This window comes from Mastigoproctus giganteus, chromosome 9 (genome assembly GCF_048544385.1).
Source record: "Mastigoproctus giganteus isolate SK-2022 chromosome 9, ASM4854438v1, whole genome shotgun sequence".
Lineage (NCBI taxonomy): Eukaryota > Metazoa > Arthropoda > Arachnida > Uropygi > Thelyphonidae > Mastigoproctus > Mastigoproctus giganteus.
Window position 1 is genome coordinate 134,780,290 of NC_143583.1, and position 6,000 is coordinate 134,786,289.

Sequence of the window (6,000 nt, forward strand, 5' to 3'; positions counted from 1 at the left end):
AGACCGGGGGGTTCAAGCCCCTGACTGCTGAATACGGTCGATCTGCCAACCCGCACTGGACCAGCGTGGCAGATTATGGTCCATTTCCCTCAGCATGAATTGTTGAGGAGGCTTCCACCCTGCAGTGGGTTGATAATGGCTGCACTTTACTTTTTTTTTTTTTTTTTATTAGTGCACCACATGCCAACTGCAAATTGACTACTCACAAAGCAGTGATGTTATCTTTCACAAATTCTCTTAATCCAATGGGGATGACAGCACCCTCACTTGTAGCAAACATAGTGACAGGTGTCCAACTTTCTTTTTAATTTCTACAAAACTTTTTTTTTTAAATTGTGATTTCTGCTCAGACAGTGCCAATATTCCATCCTTTCTTAATGGATTGCATTTATTGTAGGTAACTTTTTGCTATGTAATTAAGAAGCAGGTTACCATTTCAATGCAGGTTATTAATAAATTAAAATAGCTATCCTGCATTAGGTTTTACTGTTGACTGTGTGAGGATGTTGTTGTATCTCCAGTGATGGTGACAGTGCTTGGGCTCTTTAGGAATGACTACACATGTCTATGTAATCAATATTATTTTTAATCAGATAACATCACCCAGTAGGCAAATCTGTTATCCATTAAATACTCAAAGCCATCTATCACCGGTTTTGGAACTATGGTTCTATCATCACAGCAGGTAGCTAGTATTAGCTTATGCTGAGCAGTGAATGGACGTATTGAATCTAAACAAGCAGCCAAGTGTTGATTGGAAATGTAACATTCATCACATGTATATTAAACCTTTAGTACAGTGGTTCCCAACCAGTGTGCCTCGACACATTGGTATACGACGACCCTTTTCAAGTGTGCTGCAAGATTAGGAAAAATTCCATTGAGTTCAATGGCAATCACTATTTCAGTGTGCTGTTAAAATTCGTCTTTTAACTTAGTGTGACTTGAGTGAGTGACAGCCGACCGGGCTAGCTGAGTGGGTAAAGTACCTGCCCGGCAACCCAAAGGTCGCGGGTTCGATTCCCGCCTCGGGCTTGGATCAAAGTACTGCAAAAACCTTGAGAGGTGCAATATGGCCACAGAAGCCGATGCGCCAACAACTACCAAATCAAAAAAAAAAAAAAAAAAAGTGAGTGACAAAATATTGGGAACCACTGCCTTAGTAGATAGACTGGGCAAGTCCCATATCATGATGTAATTGAGAAGCAAGATGCTATTTCAATGCAGGTTATCAATATATTAAAATAGTTCTATAAAACCTAATGCAGAGTGGAATTGTTTTATAGAATTATTTCAGCGTAACTTTATTTTTTAATAAAAAAATATTTAAAAAATGCTGTTTTTTTTTAAAATTTATTTAAGCTATCAACTTCCACAATGACAGATGAAAGTTTGTTCCAACAGTCATCGTTGTTGTTATTTGGTTTTTAGGAGCATTAGCAACTAAGGCCATATTGCTCCGGGATATGCGGTGGTCATTCCCTGACCTTTCCGCATCCTTCGTATTTGGTGGTGACGGGCTCGAACCCCGGTCTAATCAAGAAGCGTGTGCTACGCACTGCTGCTCCTTCCCACCTGGCTACGGAGGCGCCGTTCCAACAGTCAACTACACACTGCCTAAAGGCAAATTTCTGCACATCTATTCTATAACTGTTTTCTCCAGTTTGAATTTATGCCCCCTCAGGTTCATAATCTGAGCAAGTGGAAAAATCCTATTAGAATTCTGCGTGCTCAACCAATTCAAGACTTTATACACCTCAATCAGATCACCTTGCAGGTGCCTAGTCTCCAGCCGCTACAATTTGTAGAACTTAAGCCTTTCTTGGTAAGAGGACCCCTTCGTTCCTCTCACCAATCTTGTTGCCCTTCTCTGTACATGCTCAAGCAGCTCTACATCCTTCCTAAAATGAGGCCTCTAGACTTGTACGCAGTACTCAAAGTGTGGCCTGACCATTGCCTTATACAAAGGAATAATCACTTCCTTTTCCCCACTAGCAAAATTCCTGTATATCATTGACTCCATGACCTACTCTGGCAGCCTGTCTGCATTGCTCAGAAAACTTCATATCTGACTGCACATTTACTCCCAGATATTTTTCATTTTCTATGGCCCTAAGTGTAGTACCACACAGTTGGTACGTTGCTCTGGGGTTAGTTCTACCCATATGTAGTACTTTGCATTTGTCAATGTTAAACTTCAGTTGCCACTTCTCAGCCCATCTGCCCAACTTTTGTAGGTCCTGTTGCAGTAGCAAATTACCATTACTGTCATTAACAACCCTACCAACCTTTGTATCATCTGCATACTTGGACATTAAGCCTGATATACCGTCATCAATATCATTGATAAATATACAAAACAACAGCAGGCCCAACACTGAACCCTGACTCCACTAATAACATTACTCCACGAAGAGCAGCATCCATTGATTACCACTCTCTGTTGTCTCCCACCCAACAACCCTTTTACCCATTGTAGCAACTTGCCCTTAATACCATTCTGCTCCAATTTGTACAGTAGTCTTCTGTGTGCAACAGTATTAAAAGCTTTCCCGAAATCCAAGTATATGATATCAAAATTATTTTTTGCATCCAGTTCCTTTTGTTACCACATCATGGTATCCAATGAAATTTGTCAGATAAGACTTTCCCTTAACAAACCCATGCTGCATCTGAATTATTACTGCGGTCTTGTCTAGATGATCCTGCAATGCTTCTTTAACCAGTGACTCCATTATTTTCCCCGGAACAGAAGTTAAACTAACAGGTCTGTAATTACTCGTGTCACCTTTTGATCCCCCATTTGTGAATTGGGGATACATTTTCACATCTCCAGTCCGTGGGGACTTCTCCTGAGTCCAAGGATGCTCTCATAATTATGGCTAGGGATTTGTTTACTTCCTTTGCTGACTCCTTTAATATAACTGGATAGATCCCATCCTCCCCAGGTGCCTTTTTTTTTTTTTTATGTTTCTTAAGTCTTTATAACAGGGCCATTGTTTTGGACAAAATATTAACTCATTGTTTCTGAAGGTGATAAATTCTGAAACAGCATCCTTCAGAATATCCAAAAGGTTCTGGTAACCCTATAACTGTATTTTAATGTAAAATTTGTAATTTGCCAGTGAAATTTAATTTTTAATGTAGTGTAGTCTTTAAAAGCATGCTTTTTGCAAAAAAACAAACCCCCCCCCCCCCCTTTTTAAAACAAAATGATTTAAAAAGTTGTTTGCAACCTACAGCATAGCTTCCTGTTTTAGTCCCAAAATCCTGTTTCTCTTATTTACAAATGCCTGATCTCCAGTTTTTTGAAGGTAAAAAGTTGGAAGCTATGCTGTATGTTGCAAACAACTTTTTAAATCATTTTTCACCAGGTTATTAATTAGAATTTTTTTTTTTTTTTTTGTTTACAATGAATTTTTTTTCAAGATGAAAGGTTATATAGATTAAAATTTAATTAAAAGTAAGCATTATATTTATTTCTTGCAAAACTCTAACCCAAATGAAACCTCTAATTTCATTCTTGTGTGCACAGATTTATTTATCATTTTAGGGAGTCACAGTATCACAATGCTTGAGAACCATTGATTTAATCTATAATGACTTGTAATGTTTTTATGTAGAGAATAAATCCGATCAGCTTCTCTTGGGCTATTAGCTTATTTTAGTTTGTATCAAGATATTCTCCAACCTATAGTAAACTTCCAGGAAGTAAACTGCCATGGATCAAATAACTACTAAGCATTTGTGCATGCAGAGAAGGGCACATATTTTTTTTAAAGTTTAATACCTGCATTTTTTATGATATTTGAAACATAAAACTTTGTTGCAACCTATTATGAGGCTGCTAATGATATTTTCATAGTAGGAAATATGATGAAATTGCAACATTGCTATAACTTCCCAGTTGCTATAACTTTAGATTATTGCTATAACTTTAGATTAGCAAACAGCCAAATTTTAAAGGAACACATTTTGAAAACCATAAAGAGTACACACATCAGAAAAGCAAAATTTTTAGAGGGAATAAAGTGATTCATATATATGCATTTAAGAATTATTTTAAAAAGTTCAAAAACTGAATAGGTGATGCACACATTATGCAGAGAACTGTGCAAAACAAACATTAGCTCTTTTGCCCTGCTGCTGCTGTGTGTATTACACAATACTTGCTTTTGTGTTACTACCATAGTATCTTCAGTAACAATTTTGGTAATTGCTCAACTAAATCTAAGAACAAAGGGTTGCCCTTACCAATAAAGGCTTAAGTTTTGCAAATTGCAGTATCTGGAGACTAGGCACCTGCAAGGTGATCTGATTGAGGTGTATGAGGCTTTGAATGTTTTGAGCAAGTTCAATGCTGATGGAACCCCTCCTTATGCTCAGTTTACACCCTTGAGGGGACATAAATTCAATCTGGAGAAAGACAGTTGCAGAATAGATGTGTGGAAATTTGCCTTTAGCCAGCAGCTGGTTGATTGCTGGAAAAAACTTCCATCCGTCTTTGTGGAAGTTTGATAGCTTGAATAAATTCAAGGAAGAACTGGACAAACCTTTGGAGCGAATGAATAGGTGAAATGTTTTTTTTTTTTTTTTTTTGATGCTGCCATAAGGATGCTTTCTGGCATCATATGCCTTTGCTAATGACTTCTCATTTACCCTATCTCCAAACTCTTGTAACTTTTGGTTATAGATTACACTAGCCAACACAATTTTTATCTCCAAGAACTTAAATGTTGTTTTTAACCAATTTTTGTGTAGATTTCGAATATCACCATGATAGTTTCACATCACATCACAGTTATTAAATATAGGAGTTATGTTTACCAAAATATGCAAATTTTGCATAATCTAGCCAGTCATGTATGTCACACCAATTTATTTTAACAGATATAGCTAATTCTCTTAATTTTAGCAATCGATTCTGGCCTTTGTTTTCCCCGCTGTGATAAAAATAATCAGACTTCTATCTATGGTTCTTTGGTTCAAATACTGATGCAAACAGTTTGAAGAAAGCACACTTAGTGTTTTTGGTGAAGATTTTTGTAGGCTGTGCCAAGGTTTTCCAAGTATTAACTGATTGTGACATGTTTCTCAGGGTTGTAAATCTATCCTCCAAACATAAACAGTCCCTTGAGAGTAGGAGGGTGTGACCCACAACCCTTGGCTACCAGCCAGTAAGTTCAGGTAACGTGGTAAATGTAATCAGACAAGATGAGTTGAATGATTGGTTTGAGACTTAAATTTTCTGAAAGAACAAGCTGAACTGTTAGGTTCTAGCAGTAGAATATACTCACAGTAGGAACAAAGATCTCAATGTTTCGAAAAAGACATGAAAAGTTTTTGAAATATTTTGCTGTGGAGGACAGTATGTGTTTTTTTCAAAGACATTATTGGACTTCTGAAAAGAACTAGGTGCCATGCATAAGTCAGATAAATGGCATTTATTCATAGAATCCTCAATTAAGTTTAAAAGCAGTTTTGCTTCATAATGGCAAGGAATTTCCATCAGTTCCTGTGTTTCATTCAGTTGGACTTAAAGAAAGTCATGAATGCATGTCTAAGGTTCTACATGCTATAAAATACCAGAATTAAGGTGGAAACATATGCAGTGATCTTAAGGTTATTGGTTTGCTTGTTGGCTTGTAGGGGATTTCACAAAATATTGTTGTTTTTTTGTGTTTGTGGGACAGCCGTGCAACAGACAAACATTATGTTGTGAACATTGGGATGAGTTCATACTAGGACAGTGTAAGATAAAATATATTACTGTAGTGCAATCAAACAAGGTTCTTCTTCCACCCCTACACATCAAATTTGAATTGATGAAAAATTTTGTGAGGGACGAAATAAAGAAGGTAACAGATTTACATACTTCAGAAGTGTTTCCTAATTTAACATATGCCAAACTGAGGAAGGAATTTTCGTAGAACCTCAAATTAGGAAACTCCTGAAATAGGATGTGTTTGAAACCCAGTTAAAGTGGTTTGAATTGGCAGC

General features: G+C 37.0%; 1 protein-coding gene across 1 annotated transcript in view; it reads left to right on the forward strand.

The window, feature by feature from the left end:
* The window catches only part of LOC150080754 (uncharacterized), a 161,395-nt gene that overhangs the window by 155,012 nt on the left and 383 nt on the right, over nt 1-6,000 (forward strand). The window lies entirely within an intron of this gene.